Source organism: Canis lupus, chromosome 3, assembly GCF_003254725.2.
Source record: "Canis lupus dingo isolate Sandy chromosome 3, ASM325472v2, whole genome shotgun sequence".
Classification (NCBI taxonomy): domain Eukaryota; kingdom Metazoa; phylum Chordata; class Mammalia; order Carnivora; family Canidae; genus Canis; species Canis lupus.
The window spans coordinates 31638361-31661226 of record NC_064245.1 but is presented as its reverse complement, the minus strand read 5'-3'; the positions used below and the strand labels follow the sequence as shown (position 1 = coordinate 31661226).

Sequence of the window (22866 nt, the reverse complement as noted above, 5' to 3'; positions counted from 1 at the left end):
CCTACACAAGCTCAAGAGCAAAGGAAAGAAAAATTCAAAGGAACTTGAAGACAATAATAAAAATTCTCCAATCCGGACAACAGAAAAAAGGTTGGAAAAAAAAATGAGCCTCCGAGGATCTTTGGGACAAGAGAAATGGTCTAATATTTGTGTCATGAGAGTGGAAGGGATGCAGAAACTGGGTGAAAACAATGGCCAAAAACCTCCCACATTTGGCAGATCATTCATGTATGAATTCAAGAAGCTTAATGGATTCCAAACAGGATAAACCTAAAGAAATCCACACCAGGCACATCATAGTCAAACTGTTATAAACTAAAACAAAGAAAAAAAAAATTGAATGACTAAGTCACAGGAACACAAGACACAGAATAAGGAATACAGTTAATGATATTGTAATAGTGATACATCAGGACAGATGGTAGCTATACTTATAGTGAATACAGCATAATCTATAAACTTGTTTATGCAAGTTTACAGCAATACAAATTATTGCTGAACTTGTTCACTGTATGCCAGTATAACACTGTGTCAACTAAAATTCTTTTTAAAAATTAACTGGTGAAACACAAAAAGAAAAGAATGTGTTAGAAACAGAGAAAAAGTGCCTTATTATCTACAGAACAATTTGAATGCCTGTGGATTTCTCCTCAGAAACCAAGGAGACTTGAGGAAGTAGAATGACACTTTTTAAGTCTGAGAGAAAAAGAAGTGTCAACAGAGAATCCTACATCAAGTGAAATACCCTTCAGGAATGAAGGTAAAATAAGAATTCTCAGATGAGGGACACCTGGGTAGCTGAGTCAGTTAAGTGTCCACCTTCATCCCAAGTCATGATCTCAGGGTCCTGGGATCAAGTCCCATATCGGGCTCCCTGCTCAGAGGGGAGCCTGCTTCTCCCTCTGCCTGCCACTCTCCCTGCTTGGTGCTCTCTTTCTCTTTCTCTCTCTCTGACAACGAAAAAAAAAATCTCAGATGAAGGAAAATAAAGAGGATTCATAAACAACAGGCAAATCAAAGTTCTTCAATAAAAGGGAAGTACTACAAGAAGGAAACTTGGGATACGAAGAATAAAGCAAAAAGCAATCCAAAGGTTAAACAGTGAGCAAAAAGACTAGATTATTTCCTTCACAGCTCACAGCTCTAATAAATGAAACTATGAAAAGCAATATAACTATGAAAAGATCACATATAATAAATTTAGAATGCTAAAAATGTCAAACAATCTAACAAAGGCAGGAAAAGGAAGCAGAGTAATGAAAAAATAGGGATCCTCTTTCTGCTATTTTAGGACACAATGAGAAGTTGGTGTCTGCAACCTGAAAACGGTTCCTCTGATTCTGTGACCAATTCCAACTTGTGACTTTTTTTCCCACACCACCAAGGAATTCTTGGACACCAGCTGGGTGTTCTATAGTTCAGCTCAATTCTGACACTATCTACCTGCAGATAGCATCAGATCCCACATGTCAAAGACTCAGTCCTACAAGACAAACCCCCCTCCACCTCAGACGCCAATCAAAATTCCAGGTTGTCAACTATGCTTCTGACCAACCAGCCATAAATCAGAGGTTACCGTGACCCCCTCCTTGGATTCAATTAATTTGCCAGAATGGCTCACAGAACTCAGGAAAATGTTGTACTTTCTAGATTACCAGTTTATTATAAAGGATATATAACTCAGGGAAGAGAGGCATAGGGCTAGTTATATGGGGAAAGGGTGCCAAGCTTCTATGCCCTCTCTGAGTGCTCCACACTCTTTCCAAATATTTCATCAATCCAGAAATTCTCTGAACCCTGTCCTTATGGATTGCCCCACATGAGCATGACTGATTAAATCACTGGCCATTGGCAAAGGATTTAACTTCCAGGTCAGGGAGGTGGGATGCCAAGTTCCAACCCTCTAATCCCATGCTAGGTCTCCTGATAATCAGTGCCCTTCTTAAGGGGCTTTCCAAAAGTCACTTCATTACCATAAACTCAGGGATGGTTGAAAGAGGTTTGTTATGAATATCAGTATCTTCCTTATCACTTAAGAAATTGTAGGAGTTTTAGGAGCTCTGTCAGAAACAGATAAAGATCAAATATATAAAAATCAGAATATTACAGACCCTCACCAGACATGACTATGCTGGGACCCTAACAGCTTGATCTTGGACTACTAAGCCTCCAGAACTATGGGAAATAAATTTCTACTGTTTACAAGCAAAAAAAACAAAACAAAACAAAACACAAAAAACCACACACACAAAGTGTGCGTGATATCCAAACATATCAGTAATTACATTGATCATCAACAGTCTAAACAGGGGTGCCTGTGTGTCTCACTGGGATCAGTCTCACTCAGCAGGATCTCCTCCTCCGCTCACTTTAAAAAGAAAGGAAAGGACGGAAGGAAGGAATGGGGGGAGAGGGAGAGAGGAAAGAAAAGAAAAGAAGAAAAAGAAAAGAAAAGAAAAGAAAACATTTTTAAAAAGTCTAAACACACTAATTAAAAGTCAGAGATTGTCAGAAAGGATGAAAAAATCCTGACTCAACTATACGCCAGTTACAAGAAACTCACCTCAAATATAACAACATAAGTTGAAAGTAAGAGGGAAAAAGACAAACCATGCAAGCACCAGGCCAAAGGAAGCTGGAACAGCTGTGTGAATAGTAAACTTCAGAGCAAGAAGACTACCAGGAATAACAAGATGCACCACATACTGACAGAGGGAGACAGAACAATGATCAACATGGATGCATCTGACAAGAGACAGCTTCAGATGACACCAGGCCAACACTGACAGGAGACAGGCCACTGACAGGCCAACACTGAAAGGAAAAGTAAATCCACAAGTGCCCTGGTGACAGTGACATTTCTGTCCTTGACAGGAAATCAGCCAGAACATGGAGCAAAGACAGTGGGACCTAATGGGCCTAACTGGCATTCACACAAAACTCCTCTCAACAACAGATCTGTTTTGTGTGTTTCTAACTATAAATTTAAAATGTAGCAGATCACAAAAAAATAAAAATAAAAAATAAAAAATAAAATGTAGCAGATAATTTTTCAAAATAGCTGGTCCTTTTGTAAACAAGGAAGATGGCCTTTTAAAAACTTCCATCATCAACTTCCTTCTATCATCAGGACTTCTTGTTCCACATACTCATGAAAGAAGCAGCCCAGGACAGCGAAGCACAGAAAAGCAGGGGCTTGGTCCTCACCCTGGCCACTGCTCTGCAGTGTGGGGAGTCCCAGCGACGTCTTCTGAAGCACGAGATGGCCAGACAACATGCATTCTACAGATCCAGCTCTGAGTCCCACACTAGGCCTTTGCATGGCCAGAACCCACGCCGTGCGACATGCCACAAGAGGCCTGGGGGCTCCTGCAGCCCTTGCATGCCCCACAACATTCATGCAACTGGCCATTAAGGAAATGGTCAGGCTAACTGCCCATGTGACCAGGCACCTTGGCCTCCTGCCCACACCACGCTTCTTCCTCCCTACCTCTGCCCAAGAGAGGCCAAGATCACCCTCAATGGGGGAAGAGGTGGTGCAGGAGGCTCGCACAGGGTCCGTGACACACTTAAGTCACATCCAGGGAAAAACATAAATGCTCAACTTAAATCAGTAAAGACACTTTCCTCATATAAAAATATCAATATTTGTGTGATACACACAATGAGATATTATTAATCAGAAAGGAAATAAGGAAGGAAATTTTCACCCATGCTACAACACAGATGAACCTTGAGGACATTACGCTGAGTGAAATCAGTTACAAAAGGACAAATAATGTATGATTCCACTTATGTTGGGTACCTAGAGTAGTCAAAGTCATAGAAATAGAATGGGGTTGTCAGGAGTTTGAAGGAGGTGGAAATGGGAGTTAGTGTTTAATAGGTAAAAAGTTCCTGTCTGGGAAGATGGGAAAAGTTCTAGAGAGGACAATGGTGATGGCTGCACAACAGTGTGAATGAACGCACTCAATGTTGCTGAACGGCACAATTAAAAAATGGTCAAAATGGTAAATCTGATGTTAAAATTTAAAAAAATCAGAAAAAAATAGCAGTGTTTACTGTACATAAATCAGAAAATATGGACAAGGGAAAAATCCATAATCCCCCTCATCCCTCACAGAAAGATGTTATGATACAAGCTGTTTTGTATGCTGCTTTTTTCTTCCAACTTTCATAAAAAAGTTCACAGTGTTGGGACGTCTGGGTGGCTCAGTGGTTGAGCGTCTGCCTTTGGCTCAGGGCGTGATCCTGGGGTCCTGGGATCGAGTCCCACATTGGGCTCCCCGCAGGGCGCCTGCTTCTCCCTCTGCCTGTGTCTCTGCTTCTCTGTGTCTCTCATGAATAAATAAATAAATAATTTTTAAAAAGATGTTAAAAATACACCAAGGATACATTTCAGTATAGGATCAGGAGAGTAGTATAAGGTGTTTGCCCTTATGGAAGGAATGACACAACTTTGTCATATTTGCTTCATAAAAAATTACAAATAATATTAACAACAGTCATTTTGGGTTTGTTATACTGCTCTCTGTAATATATACATATTTAACTTTCTCATATGACAGGTAATTTGGGTTACTGATAGGAAAGATAGATGGAAAGGGACAACCCTTATGTGATAGGGAGACTAGGTACAAAGAAGGCTGACACAGGAATCCAGGCAAGAAATTCTGATTATCTAAGTTCAAGTGGAAGTAGTAATGTTGGACAAAAGATTACAGATCTGGGATATATCACAGAGGCAGATAAAAAGGGTTTGGTGGTTAGATGCAGGAAGAGGTGGAAAGGGAGTTCAAAACAACTGTCAGTATATCAGTTAAATTGGGGTTGTCTGGGAAGCCTGCTCCTTCCTCTCCCTTGGCTGCTCCCCCAGTACGTGCTCTCTCTCTCTGTCAAATAAATGAATAAAATCTTTAAAAAACTAAAAAACTAAAAAAAAAAAAAAAAAAAAAAAAGGTTAAAATTGTTGAACATGAGGCAGCCTCTGAGGAGAGCAGAATGTGGCAGCTGCAAGGTGGAGAAGCAAAGCAGTGATGTTCCGGATCGAGGGCCTTGCACTGAAGCTGGACCCAGAGGAGATGAAACGGAAGATGCATGAGGATGTGATCTCGTCCATACAGAACTTTCTTATCTATGTGGCCCTGCTGTGAGTCGTACCTTTTATCCTAAAGAAATTGGACAGTATATGAAGATGGGCATCACATGTAAATGAGAGAGATGAGGAACCCAGTTACAATTTCTACTCCTATCTGCAAATGAATAGGCCCAGAAAGATGTAAGAGACTCTTTGATTGAATGGACATAAAAATTCTACTTGTCAAGAACAAATTTGGCTCTGACCTTCATAGCTAAAGTTTAAAAATACTTGGGAAGTAAAGACATCTTGTGGTGATAGTACACCCATATGCCTATGATGTTCAGACTCTATGAATGTTGATATAATTGTAAGTAATGTCAAACTCTATTTTCTAACAAGTATTAATTATAAGGGAATTCTATCTACAAAAAAAAAATTGTTGAACATGTTTCTGCAGCACCTTTTCAGCTTCCTGTAGGCCAATGGCCAAGGCCCTGCTGTAGCTCCCTGCTGTCTTTCCCCTTGTCACATTTTCATATTTCATGTTTTCCTGTCATAAACACCCCCTAAAAGACCACCCCCCCCAAAGAGTGCTGCAGTTGCCATGAGCACATGCACACACATACCCCAGGGCCCCACAAACACTCTCATGTCTCTCCACCCTGTGCATCGTCCACAAATGCATATCTGCACAGCCTTCCCCTCAACCACATTAAGGAAACCTGGGAATAGTCAGCTCTGGGTCCTACTCTCCAAAGTCTCTGTCCTGACTTGTTCTCTAATATCTCACAGTTCTACCTCCAAGATTTCTTTCAAATCTACTTACTTTTCTCCATCTCTAAGTGCCACCGACAGACCCTACGCTCATGATGGACTCACAACTCTAGAAATGATGTCCATGCTCACTGTAACCACTCTGGCCGCCCTCCTGGCTGCAGGACCTCACTCCTTCCTGCCACATCCTCTCAAGCCCACTGGGCTTTCTTCTGGGCATGACACTTGCCCCAGTGGCCTCTGGTTCCCTTCCCCCCTCACTGCCTATGCTGCCACCAGCCAGAGAAAGCCTGTGTCCCCAGGACAAGGGCACTTCATCTGCCTAGCCAGCACATGACCTGTGGGGCAGAGCGTCTACTGCACCTGAGGGAGTGACAAGACTTTGTAACCAGCTTCGACAATGCCAATGCCCAAAAGCATAATGAAAATGACTTCTTTGGAATAGTGCTCAATCCTGCCCACGCTGCCAGGGGAGAGTTTAGTTTAACAACTCAAGTCACATTTCTGTCTCCACCAACGCAATTCACATGAACATGTAAAGAGATGTGCACCACTCAAGGCCTGTTCACAGCAAGATGGCCTCTGACCACAAGTACAAGGGGAAGAGAGAGAGAAGGTGGCCATCTGCAAGCTGAGGAGAGAGGCCTCAGAAGGCACCAGCCCTGCTGACACCTTGATCTCAAACTTTCAGCCTCCATTAACCATAAGACAATACATTCCTGTTGCTCAAGCCACCTTGTTTGTGGTATTTTTTCTGGCATCCCAAGCAAACCAACACAGAGCTAAGAACGAGTCACACAGAATTGCCGTGCAACAATCCCTATACCCTTGCACCAACTGGCTGCTAAAGTCTACCATGTACTGGTGTTTTTTGGTCATAAAAAAATATATGCTCAGTGCACAAAAAGCAGATGGCTAGGAGTGCAACAAGGGTCAGCGGACCACCCAAACCTCATTCTCAAAGAGCTAGCACAGGCACCTCCAGAGTGTGGTCCCCCACCTCCCTTTGCAGTGAACTGACTCCTTGGTTTACATAATCAGCAAACACTGTCAAGCCAGGCTGCCCCATTGACTGACTCTACCTGCAGTGGTTCCCAGCCCTCAGGTTCACGGCCAAGCTCTACAGGTCGTTAAGGTATATCACTGCCATTTTAACAAACCATCAACAAACTGATTTTGTACATTTAACAGTTTTTAAAATAAAGATTTCAAAGGACTTACTGAATATACTTTGTTGCTCTTCCAGTGACTGTTCGAATACCCCTGAATCACTCACAGGGATCCCCTTGGCTCAAGGGGCACCTATGCTCTGGTGTCAACATTAGTGGCTGGGAGCTGGCTAGTCGCCTGAATTCTGAAGCCTGCACACTGTGCCGTGTGCCCCACTCACCCAGCTTATTTCTTCACTCAGCCTGTGTGGGGAAGGCGCCGTGCTGATTGCTCAACAGGACCCCTAGGGCATGACCCTGGCATGGGGACCTCATGCCCATGAGCTTAAGCTGGAGAGGAGGGGTGCTGGAGATGGGAGGGAAAGCCGTGCTGTGACACACTAGAACACTCTCAGCCAGGGAGACCCTAGCGAGATACTTCTTCCTCCTATGCCCCATACTCCCTACCCTTGGGTGAGGCACTCCCAGGACACAGGCACCAGCTGTGTCTCAGCTGGGACTCAAGCAACCACAGGTTCCTGCTCACTACCAGGAACAGACTCATGCAGAATGGAGGCTCAGGTCTATGCAGGGCAGAGTCTTCAAAATCCTGCTGGCATTTATTTGCCTCCGTAAGAGGTATCTAACTACAGATTTCCCTCTCCCCCTACAAGACGGACCACCACACTGGTATACATAAATCCCTCTCACACAACGCTGCCAGTGCAAACTAGGGGCATCCCTTCCTTTCATCTCCTACCCAGAGCTAGAGCCCAAGGATCATGCCCCATGCACCTCAGGTGGCCACCACAGGTGAGCATCAGGGGACCCTAGGTGGGGTCAAGCAACCACATGTAGTCAGGAGGCTGGGGTTCCCAACACTGGGCTGAAGAGCCTCACAGCTGCCCATTGGAAAGGCTGTGCCTACTTGACATGCTGAAGGCCCCCATAGCTGCTGACCTCCTTTCTCCCTCACCTGGCAATGTCTGCCCCTCAGCCTCAAATTCACCCTGCATCTTCTCAACAAGTTGTCCTCTTAGCTGCACTCACGGTGGTGCCATCCCATCCCAACAGATGAGCAGAGCAAGGTTCAGAGGTCCCATGGCCAGAGCAGGGACAGAATCACCCGCTCCATCGCCAGGCACTATGTCTACCTGGATAAAGGCCAGAGGCAAACAAAAAAGCGGGTTTCACAAAGGGTGAGTGCAGGTGTTAGGAAGCAGCCTAGGCCTGAGGGGCAGCAAGAGCTGGAACCCCAGACAGAGCTGCCCAGGGGAGTACGGGAACAGGAGACAGGGCCTCCGTGAGCATCTAAGGGAAAAGGCCAGAGGATTTCTATAAATGTAATAGTCACCACACACTTTGAAGCAAAGAATACTGCACAAGAGAACTTGCTTAAAAATATACGATGTAATCATATTCCCCGTTTCTGGGTAGCATCCGGGTAGATGGGAAGGAAGAAAGGGAAGCCCCCTGTTTGCGGGCAGTTCCATAAAAAGGTAATAGCAGACAATGAGTCCTTATATAACTCAATGGTCTTGGGAAAAAAGAACACTTAAGCCGCAAAGAATTCATAGAAATTAAAGCAGTGAGACTGATTTTCAACTAGCAGCATGGGTGGTGCCAAGAAATTAAAAGGGAAAGAAAAACAGTACGTATGGTGTGTGTGCGTGCACGCACACACACACTGGTTATGAGTATGTCTCTAATAAGCCAGTACCCTTAGGAAAATGGAACACTGTCAGAAAACCCGCTGAAGAGACAAGACAAAACAAAGGAGCAAGGTAAGAGAGGTGCGAGATGGGCACTGCAGGTAAAGCAAGAAGACAGGTACCAGGGGTTGGTGACAAGGGGCTCCTGAAGGGACCCACAATCCAGACACTCCTGCCAAAGCCCCTGAAAGCATAGCATGGAGGCATCTGCTCACCTGGTTCAGATCCTCAACAGTACCTTGGTGTGATGGCAGGGCTCAAGGGGCAGTATTACAGAGCTGATGTGAAGTCTCCACATAAGGCCTCCTCTGAGCCCAGACAACTTCAATCTGCACTGCCCTCTGGGGCCAGCCCAGGCCAGCCTGGAGCCAGACTCAGGCCAGGGAGGGAGGCCTTACATTTTAGCAGATTGGAGGACAAACTGCTATGACCATAGAGCTGTATTTCTGTTCTATCATCATTCCCCTAGCATTTTCTGCAAACAAAAAACATTTGAAAACACTTTTGGGTGAAATCATCTGCATGTATTTGGAAGAAGGACATTCATCTACCAGGGTAAAAAAATAAAAACAAAGAGCGAAAGGAAATAAATGCCAATAAAAGTTGAACGGACATCAGCTTGAGGAGAGCGACTCATGTAGAAGGACGGCTTAAAAACACCAACAGGTGGGGCAGCCGGGTGGCTCAGCGGTCTAGCATCTGCCTTTGGCCCAGGGTGTGATCCTGGAGTCCCGGGATCGAGTCCCACATCGGGCTCCCTGCATGGAGCCTGCTTCTCCCTCTGCCTATGTCTCTGCCTCTTTCTCTGTGTGTCTCTCATGAATAAATAAAATCTTTAAAAACAAAACACCAAGAGAAAAACCCCAAAACATAAACAGTAAGCAAACTGATTCTGGTTACTTCTGGCCTCCAAATTTAAATCTTAAGCAAATCAAACATTTAACTCGAATATGTCTCACATTCTCACAAAGGAACTCAACACATAATTCCACGGATCTGTAACTTTTATCAAAGCAAGGTCTGACCTAGATAAATTACTGTTCACAAAAACAGAAATGAAATTACAACTGTTCTGCTAAGTACGTGCCTATTAATAAATACAAAGCATCCAAGGGCCAGGAATTAGACAGTGCTGGGTCTCACTGTCCGTAAGATAGGGTGGCAGCTAAACCAGGTCGCAAACAGGATTACAAACTGACCGCAAAGCTCTGGAGGGGCAGGAAGTAGTATGTGTAGCCATAGCTAGCACCTGGATGCCCAAAGGAAGGAATGAAGCACTGGGACAGTAATTCAGGGGCCAGAAGCTGGGGGTCTGGGGGTAGATTGAGAGGTGGGGGCAGCACTAGCACTGTGCACACATGAGGACAGAGTCTAGCACTAGACTGTGAGACCCAGAGCCTCCCTCTGGGGGCATCTGCCAGGATGGTAGCCCAGTGTCAGACAAAAGCCAAGTGAAGGTGCATCCTATCCAAGAGCCAACAGGTGGGAGCTCTACACAGGCACTGAAAACAATAATCTTTGTTTAGACTAGACACTGTCAGGGCAACTGAACACCAACATGGTGAAACCACAGGCAGGGAAATGCAGAGCTGATAACTTTGGTGCCCATTCATGTGTCCTGCTTGTGACACCCACAGTGAGAGTGCTGTGCATGTGTTGCTTCCACCCTGAGTCAACATGACCAAGAGCAGTCTTCTTAGTATTTCTAAACTTTTATTTTACAAATTGAAAGTATGTTGCTCATCAGACTCCACAGCATAACCAAACAAGAAACTATGAAATGACTCTGCTAACATGTGTAAGATGGATACTAATTTTCTTTCTTTTCTATATGCAAATAAAGGCACTTCCCAGAAAAGTAGAAATGTCCCATATTTTTACACAATCTGTTCACATGTAAAATAAATCATGTGAGGAAGAGAAGCATACTTTATTGAACCTTGCCTTTCTCTCCCACATTTTAAAACAGTGTGCCTTACTAAGTATTTACCCAAAGGATACAAAAATACTGTTTATAGCAGCATTATCTACAAAAGCCACATTACAGAAACAGCCCAAGCGTCCACTGACTGATAAATGGATAAAGAAGTTGTATATACGTACAATGGAATATTATTCAGCCATAAAAAAGAATGAAATCTTGCCATTTGCCATGACATGAATGAAGCTAGAGAGTATTATGCTAAGTGAAATAAGTCAGTCAGAGAATACCGTATAATTTCACTCATATGTGGAATTTAGGAAATCAAACAAACATGGGGGAAGAAAAAAGAGAAGCAAACCAAGAAACAGACTCTTAACCAAGAAAGTAAGAGTAAGAGTAAGGAGAGCACTTGTGATGAGCACTGGGAGATGTATGTTAAGTGTTGAATCACTACATGGTACACCTGAAACTAAATATACACGGTATGTTAACTAACTGGAATTTAAACAAAACTTGGAAAGAAAAAATTAAAACAACTTTTTTTCTGTATCACCAACTAGCATGGACTCCAATTTATTTCTCCAGATTAAGGGGGTAGTTGGAAGGGTGGGGATGAGGCTGCTGTATCATCAGGCAAAAAGCTCCTAATTAAAAATCAAACATCATTTTCTAGCCAAGCTTGAGTGGCTAAAGAAACTAGATTGTTTTAAATGCACAAAAACTTCAAATCCATTCTCAAAAGCAGCACTAGTCTCTGATGATCACGTCAAAAGAAATGCTGCTTTGACAAAGAAACAAAATCAAGTATGCTTGAAAATCACAATGAAGTGAAGTCTGAGATGGAGCATGCTTGGGAATCTTGAGCCTCTGGGCTCTTCCCCTCAGGACACGGTTCTCCAACTCACAGGGTCTTCCCAAGACCAGAGCTATGTGTCATGCCGTAGGTCTCCTGCTCCCACCCCACTCAGTGGGACCGGCCACTCTTCTGTCTGTGGCACTCCGAAGCTGCACTCGTGTCTGCCACTCTCCTTCCTCACTTCTTTGAACTGTACAAAGTACAACTTTCATCATGTTACTCTTCTGCTCATATCCACATGGCCACTGCTACCAACAGCTATGGCTCTCAAATCCTGTTCCATGAAACTCTGGGGTACTCCGTGATCACAAAGGAAAGCAACCTCGCCTTTAGCTATTTTATATACTGGCTCGCCTCCTGAGATTGCTATGAAGAAACTACTCAGATGCTAAAACAATCAATCAATAAAAGAATGGGCCCAGTATTCCACAGACTGAAGTCTCAATCCCTTAGGTAAAGTCAAGGGCCCTTCTTGCAGCCAGCCTACCTCAGCAACCTAACACCCAGGCCCAGCCTGACATATCCGTACTGTGCTCTCCCACTCCCAGGGCCCCATGTGGGTCCCTTGGGAAAATGGAAATGCTAGAAACCAGGAGCACATCGGTAAGTACCATGGTTCTTTTGAGGTGGCTGTCAAAGAGACTAGTTCTGCTTTTGAGAATGGTTTTAAAGCTTTTGTGAATTAAAACAACTGAGTTTCTTCAGCACCACAAATGCAATCACATAGATGGGCAAGAACACAGAAACTGATATACTGCCATCTGGCAGATGTTTAGATTGGACAGACTCTCCTTGGTGAAGTGGTTGTTTTCCTCATGGTCTGGGATACAGAGAGACAGCATGGTCTACTAATGAATTACTGGATGTTTCCCCGTGTGAATGCAGTAGTCCTTCTTTCACACAGAATCCAATGCCTGTGTAAAACAGTAAAGGAACACAGTATGTCCAGCTGAGTATACTTTTTCTAGTAAAATACATCCCACCGTGGCAGTCTCCGGGGCTCGGGGTGGGGGCCACATCCAGAAATCCCACTTCTGAGTGAAAGGAAATAAAGGAAACAAATCACTGACTCAAAAAAAAAAAAAAAATCTGCAGTCCATCTTCACTGCAGTATCATTCATAATAGCCAAGACACAGAAGCCACCTAAGTGCCCGTCAATGGATGAAGGAAGATATGGTATGTGTGTACATATGTAGACACATGAAGGAATGTTATTCAGCTATAAAAAAAGAAGGAAATCTTGTCATTTTCAACAACACAGATGGATCTTGAGGTCATTATGCTTAGCAAAATAAAGCAGAAAAAGATAAATTCCGTACAATCTCACGTATGTGTAGAATCTAAAAAAACAAACAAAAAAACCAAGTTCAAAGATATAGCAAAGTTGGTAGTTGCCAGAAGCAGGGAGTACAGGATGCATGACAAAGATAAAGGTGGTCAAAAGGTACAAAAGGTACAAACTTCCGATTATAAAATAAATAAATCCTGGGGATATATTACACAGCATGGTGACTATAGTTAATAATAATAATGTATTGCATATTTGAAGGTTCCTAAGAGAATAGACTTTAAAGTTCTCACCACAGGAAAAAAATGTTTCTGTAACTATGTGAAGTGATGGATGTTACCTAGACTTACTGTGGTAATCATTCTGCAGTATATACATATGTCAAATCACTACATTGTACACCTGAAACTAATATAATGTTGTATGTCAATTATATCTCAATTTTTAAAAGCTGCACGTAGATTGAGGTTAGGTACTCTCCCACAGATGAAACTGTATCTAAATGTTCTTTTAATAGGCATTCCTGTGCCTATTAAACACAATCCCTATGCAGTAACCCGCTGGGTTTTTTTCTTTTTCTTTGTGTGACTTGCCAGCTTGATTGTTTTCCTCTTATTTTGTCCTTTGAAGTGTTGGCATCTTCCTTATCAATGCAATGCGTAAGGCGCTCAGTATAGCACTGACATTACAGACATTAAAGCCATGTGAAAGTTGCTGCAAACATTTTTCCCAATCAGGCTACATGCCTTTCTTTCTATGCCACATTTTCCTCTGAAATTTCAGTTTTAAAATATCCTATCAATCTTGTCAGCCTTTACCCATTGGAATTTCCTCTTTCACTTCTAAATTTACCCAGGAGAAGAACTCCACCAGCCCCGCCCAGAGAAGGAAGCAGTTTCTAGTGCACAGCCCCCATCTCAGCAAACTGCTGACCCATTACCATAAGTCAAAAGCTACCCATCTGGCAAACAGTTTGAGGCAACAGTTAATCCTCAAGCACTAACTTGAAAGTAATGTCGAGATCCACAGAAGGTTCAGTAAGCTGATTAATGTTAGCAGTTCTTTTACTGGACCTCAGCTGCACAATAGTTCTTAGAACCTGATCTACTTTCAACTTAGTTATGTTTAATAATGCCATAACCACAGGTGAACCACCATCCACAACAAAAGCTAGGGACCTGCAAGTGATCCGTGGCAGACACTAACCAAGCATCGATCCCCCATTTTCTTTTATACAAGTAGCATCTCATTTATACATATTCTTAAAAGGCTCCTTTTTCAATTTAATCATTATAGGGGCATAGGGTGACTCAGTCAGTAAAGCATCCGACTCTTGATTTCAGCTCAGGGTCATGACCTCAAGCCCTCTGTAGAGCTGTTCACCTAGTTGGTAGTCTGCTTGAGATTCTCTCTCTGCCCCTCCTCCTCGACCCCTCTCTCTCTCTCTCTAAAGTCAATCAATTGATCTTTAAAATATAAAAAAAAGTAAATTTTATAATTACAAAAGGAATATCATGCTATATATATTTGTCTGACTTTTTTCACTGCTCTTGTATCACTAAGAGGCAATCACAATCACAAGTTGCTCTGAAGTGTTTTGACAGGTATATACTATTCCACTGAACAAACAGACCACAGACTATGGGCCCAGTCTCCTGAGCTGATAATAAGGGTTTTTATTATCATGAACTATGAGGAAAATCTTGCATGTTAATACATGCAATGAATTCTCTGGGGCAGGGGTTGGCAAACTTGCTATAAAAGGTCCAAATCTGGTCATTGTCCTATGAGTATGTAAGAGAATATTATTATACTTAGGAGAAATACAATGATGTGCTTCAGGGTAAAGGGCCTCAAATTGGTGGGAAAAAATTTTCTCCGTGTGTGTGTGTGTGTGTGTGTGTGTGTGTGGTTTAAGATTTTATTTATTTATTCATGAGAGACACAGAGAGAGGCAGAGACACAGGCAGAGGGAGAAGCAGGCTCCCCACAGGCAGCCTGATGCAAGACTTGATCCCAGGACCCAGGATCATGACCTGGGCTGAAGGCAGACACTCAACCACCGAGCCACCCAGGCACTCCTCAAATTTTGAGTTTCAATTACGCAATAATTTTATATTTCCCAGATATTTAAGATCTGAAAGAAAAGGTTAAAGAAAAAAAAAAAGTTTAAAGAAAATAGTGAAAGATCTTGAAATGCAGAACTATTTCCACTTCTGACCCAGAAAAAAGGAGCAAAATTCCAACATTATGTTTTTAAAAAGAACTCTATCCCTTGGAATATGTACTAAAGCATTTGTGAATGAGATGAAATGCTGCATCTGGGATTTGCTGCAGGATAGTGCATGTGTGGGGGTGTCACAAGACGAACGGAGATCACTGTTGAGGGTTCCTGACACTATTTTCTGTGTCTGTACATTTTGGAATTGCCACAATGAACAGTTTAATACACATATATGTGAGATTTCAAGTCCCTCATCCCTGTGGGTGATGAGGCAGCAGCTAGTGGCTTTGCCTGTAGATACAAAGGGTCCTCAGTCCAGGTATATGGCCTGGCAGCCATTCCCCACCTTTTAAAATGCTTAAGTTCCTTCCAGCTTAGTTTTAATTCCTTTTTTCCTGTGGTAATTTAAAAGTCTTGAAGAGGTAAGAGCTTTTGAAATCAGCCATTTTCAGTCTGCTAAAAAGCTTATAAGGTCGATACTTTATTCAGAAAACCATAAAATTGGGACACCTGGGTGGCTCAGCGGTTGAGCATCTGCCTTTGGCTCAGGGTGTGATCCTGGAGTCCCGAGATCGAGTCCCACATCAGGCTTCCTACATGGAGCCTGCTTCTCTGTCTCTGCCTCTCTCTGTGTCTCTCACGAATAAATAAAGTCTTAGGAAAAGAAAACTATAAAATCCTGAGTAGGTTCCTCCAACTCAACTCCCCAAGAGTCCCCACGGAGCTGAGGTATGAGCTGGCTGTAAATAAACACAGCAGAAAATCACCAGGGAGGCTGAGCACAAATGCCAAATCTCGGACCTCAAACCCAATTCTTAGTAGGTGCCCGCAACCTCTCCCCCAACCCTTGCCTTGATTTTAAGGTAAGAATCTCTGGCCCACACTTTGAGAAACCATTTCAGGACAAGCGTGCAATATATATATATATATATAGCATTATATAATCCTTTGAAATGATGGAAGAAAACAGTGGAGCAACTACATTTCTACCTAACAAAGACAAGGAATTCAGCTGCTCTAATAGCTACTCACCTGGCTCCAGCCTTTCCTTGTCATCTGTCCTCAAGGAGCAGTGGGAGCCTACAGCTCTGAAGGCTCACAGGTGCCCCATCATTGAGGGCCCGGCCTATGGAATGAGGAGTGCTACTGTTAACACTGAGTTTTAACTAAATGAGCTGCTATGGGCTGAAATGGTCCCCCAATCCATATGTAGAAGCCCTGATCCCCAGTACCTTAGACCTCATATGAATGGATCTTTACAGGACTAATTACGGTAAAATGAGTTCATAGTGTAGCTCTAATGCAACATGACTAGTGTCCTTATTAGAAATTAGGAGACAGACATAGAGAAAAGGCCATGTGAGGAGAGAGGGAAGATGGTCACCTCCTAGCCAAGGAGTGGCTTTCAAGATAAACCACCCTTGCCAACACCTTGATCTTCGACTCCCAGCCCCCAGAACTGAATGAAATAAATTTCTGTTGTTAAGACATCCAATCTGTAGTACTTTGTTACAAGAGCCCTAATGGACTAACGCACAAGCCCCTTGGCAAGGCTTCATTCCTGCAAATATACCGGAGATGGGAGGAAATCAGGGGTACCAGCAGTACCTGGCACCCACTACAGCTAACAACTGGCCTCACTGCAAGTTGCAGGCATGGGAAGCTCTAAAACAGCCATCAAAAGGCCACCACAACCAACAAGCACATACAACACTATCTCCTACATTCTAGTCACATCCTTTCAAACTAGTATCTGTTATTGACTGTACATGTTTTATGATTTACCCACCAGAGTCAGAGACAATTTACATTTATAAGCCACCAACAGGAGCTCATGCTCAGAGTCACTTTAGGGATGGAGCAAGCAGATGAAAATGACAGGGATATGAAATGCTCTGCTTTTCAAAATCATTGTTTTTGCTTTTTTTTTTCCTTCTTTGCAAGAGGAGTTAATAAACTAGATAAAAGATGAAAGGAGAAATACTGAGTGTGTATAATTTATTTAAGCTGAATTTCCAAGCAACATGAGGTACTTAGAAACATCAACTTGGCATATGGGTGGAGATAGGGGATGAAACAGTGCTACCCCATCACTCCTTTCTGGGAGCTGCCAGCTGAATAAGCAGAAGCTATGAACCAGCATGGGGCTACAACTATCAGGAACAAACCAGTTCTTAAGCTTGGAGAGTTTTGCAAGAGTGTGAAGTCACATCCCCTGTGGTAGCTGTCCCAGTCCTTGGCCATCCTGGCAGAGGCATCCCCAAGTGGACTCACCCCACTCTGTTCATTTCTGGTGTGGGGGATGCCATATGTGCATGCGGAGAGGGTTACAGCTTCCCACATATCACGTGCATGGTCTGACAGTGACGTATGTGAAAGGATGTGTTCCTTTTTCCTGATGGAGGGTAGTGGGGGGATGTTGATTCTCCCTTTACTCAGGTGGCAGTTCCAGGGGTCAAGGACCTCCCCGGTCCCATGTCCACCCTTTGCACACACTCATCCAACCTCGTTGGATGAGCCAATTATCTAGAGGCAAATTATTAAAACATAAAAGAAAAATTAAATGAAAATTAGTTTTAAAAAATTAAATGAAAATTAAATATAATTAAATGAAAAAAATGTGATAGTTAACTTTATGTGATAACTTGGCTATACTATAGTATTATGCGGTTTTTGGTCAAATGCCAGTCTAGATGTTGCTATAAATGTGTTTTTTAGGGATCCCTGGGTGGCGCAGTGGTTTGGCGCCTGCCTTTGGCCCAGGGCACGATCCTGGAGACCCGGGATCGAGTCCCATGTCACGCTCCCGGTGCATGGAGCCTGCTTCTCCCTCTGCCTGTGTCTGTGCCTCTCTCTCTCTCTCTCTGTGACTATCATAAATAAATAAAAATTAAAAAAAAAAATGTGTTTTTTAGAAACACCTGGTGACTTCCTGCCCTGCACTTCTGTGTGACTGCTTTTGAGAAGCTTTTGGATCTCTGTTGCCTCCATTCTGCCACAAGGTCAAGGCAGGAAGGGAGATGTGCCCTACTGTGCCATTGCTAGCATGTGACTCAGCCTGGGGGGGAAAGGGGGAAAGTGGAGGGAGAGGCCCTACAGACTGGGTAGGGGTGGTCCTGGGCACTGTGGCCACACACACCCTTCCTGCAGACTCTGAGTATGAAAGTCTCAAGTTCCCTCTGAATTCTCCCTTTATGCATAGGTCATGTGCATTCCTGCACTGTTACCCAAGATGGTGTATTTGAGAGTGTGCTTACAACTCTGTGCCTCAAGAGAGTCTTGATTTCATTTAGAATAATTGGAGGGCATGCCCCCACTAGACTGCCCTACCAGCTCTCCTAGAAGAACCTGTTATGACCTATTAGCCACAGGAGGGAATATGCGGGCCTGAAGGCCAGGTCAACTCTTCTGAGTTCCTTAGCTGGCTGGATCAGCTGAGATCTGTCTGGGCCATCTTCACACCCCATGTCCAACAATGCAAAGGAAAAAATACAGCTTCTATGTACAAAAACTTTATTTTTTTAAAGATTTGATTTATTCATGAGAGACACAGAGAGAGAGACAGAGACAGAGACAGAGAGAGGCAGAGACACAGGGAAAGGGAGAGGCAGGCTCCATGCAGGGAGCCTGACGTGGAACTCGATCCCGGGTCTCCAGGATCAGGCCCCGGTTTGAAGGTGGCGCTAAACCGCTGAGCCACTCGGACTGCCCCTGTACAAAAACTTTATGAGTGCGGTCTCCAGAGCAGCAGCAAAGCTGACTTTCCAGAGCCTGTGAAATGATCACATGCATGCATAAGTTTACTTTATTAAACACACAAGTTATTTAGTGATCTCTGGTGATACCTTCTCCCAAAGAATCAAGAGTTCAGGTAGTTTTAAAGCTCATTGGTTTTGGAGGAGGAGCAAGATGGCAGAAGAGTAGGGTCCCCAAATCACCTGTCCCCACCAAATTACCTAGATAACCTTCAAATCATCCTGAAAATCTACGAATTCGGCCTGAGATTTAAAGAGAGAACACCTGGAATGCTACAGTGAGAAGAGTTCACGCTTCTATCAAGATAGGAAAAAAGAAATGAAGAAAAAGGCCTCCAAAGGGGGAGGGGCCCCGCGAGGAGCCGGGCAGAGGCTGGGGAAGTGTCCCCAGGACAGGAAAGCTCCATCCCGGAGAAGCAGGAGCTGCACCAACCTTCCCGGGCAGAAAGGGGCTCGCAGGGAGTTAGAGCAGGACCCCAGGAGGGCGGGGATGCCCTCGGGCTCCCTGGGACACTAACAGACACCTGCGCCCCGGGGAGAGTGCGCCGAGCTCCCTAACGGCTGCAGCGCGCACAGCGGGACCCAGAGCAGCTCGGAGGGTCTCGAGCAGAGGAAGAGGCTCCGTGTGGAAGGGGCTGCGCGGCCCAGAGCGTGAATCCAACAGCGCAGACCGGGAGCACAGGGCGCCGGGACACAGCCCAGGATCCCGCCTCCCCCGGGACAGGCAGAGGCCGGGAGGGCCCAGAAAAGCAAGGACGCTCCTGCCCCGAGCTGAGCAGATCAGCGGCCCCGCCCCGGAGCCTCCAGGCCCTGCAGACGGAGTAGTTCCTGCGGAGCTGAATCCAGGTTTCCAGAGCTGCCCCGCCACTGGGGTTGTTCCTCCTGCGGCCTCACGGGGTAAACACCCCCACTGAGCCCTGCACCAGGCAGGGGGCAGAGCAGCTCCCCCAAGTGTTAACACCTGAAAATCAGCACAACAGGCCCCTCCCCCAGAAGACCAGCTAGACTGACAAGTTCCAGGGGAAGTCAAGGGACTTAAAGTATACAGAATCAGAAGATACTCCCCCGTGTTTTTTTTTTTTTTCTTTTTGATTTCTGATTGCTTCCCACCATTTTTTCACCTTTCTTTTTCTTTCTCTTTTTCTTCTATTTTTTCCTTTTTTCTTCCTTTTTTCTTTTTTCTTTCTCCTTCTCTCTTCTTTCCTTCTCTCCCTCTCTTTTTCTCCTTTTCCCAATACAACTTGTTTTTGGCCACTCTGCACTGAGCAAAATGACTAGAAGGAAAACCTCACCTCAAAAGAGAGAATCAGAAACAGTCCTCTCTCCCACAGAGTTACAAAATCTGGATTACAATTCAATGTCAGAAAGCCAATTCAGAAGCACTATTATACAGCTACTGGTGGCTCTAGAAAAAAGCATAAAGGACTCAAGAGACTTCCTGACTGCAGAATTTAGATCCAATCTGGCAGAAATTAAAAATCAACTGAATGAGATGCAATCCAAACTAGAAGTCCTAACGAGGAGGGTTAACGAGGTGGAAGAACGAGTCAGTGACATAGAAGACAGGATTATGGCAAATAGGGAAACTGAGGAAAAAAGATAAAGACAATTAAAAGACCATGAAGACAGATTAAGGGAAATAAACGACAGCCTGAGGAAGAAAAACCTACGTTTGATTGGGGTTCCCGAGGGCGCCAAAAGGGACAGAGGGCCAGAACATGTATTTGAACAAATCCTAGCTGAAAACTTTCCTAATCTGGGAAGGGAAACAGGCATTCAGATCCAGGAAATAGAGAGATCCCCCCCTAAAATCAATAAAAACCGTTCAACACCTCGACATTTAATAGTGAAGCTTGCAAATTCCAAAGATAAAGAGAAGATCCTTAAAGCAGCAAGAGACAAGAAATCCCCGACTTTTATGGGGAGGAGTATTAGGGTAACAGCAGACCTCTCCACAGAGACCTGGCAGGCCAGAAAGGGCTGGCAGGATATATTCAGGGTCCTAAATGAGAAGAACATGCAACCAAGAATACTTTATCCAGCAAGGCTCTCATTCAAAATGGAAGGAGAGATAAAGAGCTTCCAAGACAGGCAGCAACTAAAAGAATATGTGACCTCCAAACCAGCTCTGCAAGAAATTTTAAGGGGGACTCTTAAAATTGCCCTTTAAGAAGTTCAGTGGAACAATCCACAAAAACAAGGACTGAATAGATATCATGATGACACTAAACTCGTATCTGTCAATAGTAACTCTGAACGTGAACGGGCTTAATGATCCCATCAAAAGGCGCAGGGTTTCAGACTGGATAAAAAAGCAGGAACCATCTATTTGCTGTCTACAAGAGACTCGTTTTAGACAGAAGGACACCTACAACCTGAAAATAAAAAGGTTGGAGAACCATTTACCATACAAATGGTCCTCAAAAGAAAGCAGGGGTAGCCATCCTTGTATCAGATAAACTAAAATTTACCCCAAAGACTGTAGTGACAGATGAAGAGGGACACTATATCATACTTAAAGGATCTATTCAACAAGAGGACTTAACAATCCTCAATATATATGCCCCGAATGTGGGAGCTGCCAAATATATCAATCAGTTATTAACCAAAGTGAAGAAATACTTAGATAATAATACACTTATACTCGGTGACTTCAATCTAGCTCTTTCTATACTCGATAGGTCTTCTAAGCACAACATCTCCAAAGAAACGAGAGCTTTAAATGATACACTGGACCAGATGGATTTCACAGATATCTACAGAACTTTACATCCAAACTCAACTGAATACACATTCTTCTCAAGCGCACATGGAACTTTCTCCAGAATAGACCACATATTGGGTCACAAATCGGGTCTGAACCGATACCAAAAGATTGGGATTGTCCCCTGCATATTCTCAGACCATAATGCCTTGAAATTAGAACTAAATCACAACAAGAAGTTTGGAAGGACCTCAAACACGTGGAGGTTAAGGACCATCCTGCTAAAAGATAAAAGGGTCAACCAGAAAATTAAGGAAGAATTAAAAAGATTCATGGAAACTAATGAGAATGAAGATACAACCGTTCAAAATCTTTGGGATGCAGCAAAAGCAGTCCTAAGGGGGAAATACATCGCAATACAAGCATCCATTCAAAAACTGGAAAGAACTCAAGTACAAAAGCTAACCTTACACATAAAGGAGCTAGAGAAAAAACAGCAAATAGACCCTACACCCAAGAGAAGAAGGCAGTTAATAAAGATTCGAGCAGAACTCAACGAAATCGAGACCAGAAGAACTGTGCAACAGATCAACAAAACCAGGAGTTGGTTCTTTGAACGAATTAACAAGATAGATAAACCATTAGCCAGCCTTATTAAAAAGAAGAGAGAGAAGACTCAAATTAATAAAATCATGAATGAGAAAGGAGAGATCACTACCAACACCAAGGAAATACAAACGATTTTAAAAACATATTATGAACAGCTATACGCCAATAAATTAGGCAATCTAGAAGAAATGGACGCATTCCTGGAAAGCCACAACCTACCAAAACTGGAACAGGAAGAAATAGAAAACCTGAACAGGCCAATAACCAGGGAGGAAATTGAAGCAGTCATCAAAAACCTCCCAAGACACAAGAGTCCAGGGCCAGATGGCTTCCCAGGGGAATTTTATCAAACGTTTAAAGAAGAAACCATACCTATTCTCCTAAAGCTGTTTGGAAAGATAGAAAGAGATGGAGTACTTCCAAATTTGTTCTATGAGGCCAGCATCACCTTAATTCCAAAACCAGACAAAGACCCCACCAAAAAGGAGAATTACAGACCAATATCCCTGATGAACATGGATGCAAAAATTCTCAACAAGATACTGGCCAATAGGATCCAACAATACATTAAAAAAATTATTCACCATGACCAAGTAGGATTTATCCCTGGGACACAAGGCTGGTTCAACACCCGTAAAACAATCAATGTGATTCATCATATCAGCAAGAGAAAAACCAAGAACCATATGATCCTCTCATTAGATGCAGAGAAAGCATTTGACAAAATACAGCATCCATTCCTGATCAAAACTCTTCAGAGTGTAGGGATAGAGGGAACATTCCTCGACATC

General features: G+C 43.6%; 1 protein-coding gene and 1 pseudogene across 3 annotated transcripts in view; one reads left to right on the top strand and one right to left on the bottom strand.

Annotated features, from left to right (window-relative positions):
• CYFIP1 (cytoplasmic FMR1 interacting protein 1) overlaps positions 1 to 22866 on the bottom strand; it is a 147489-nt gene that overhangs the window by 79225 nt on the left and 45398 nt on the right. The window lies entirely within an intron of this gene.
• LOC112653392 (mitochondrial import receptor subunit TOM5 homolog) lies at positions 5037 to 5201 on the top strand (annotated as a pseudogene).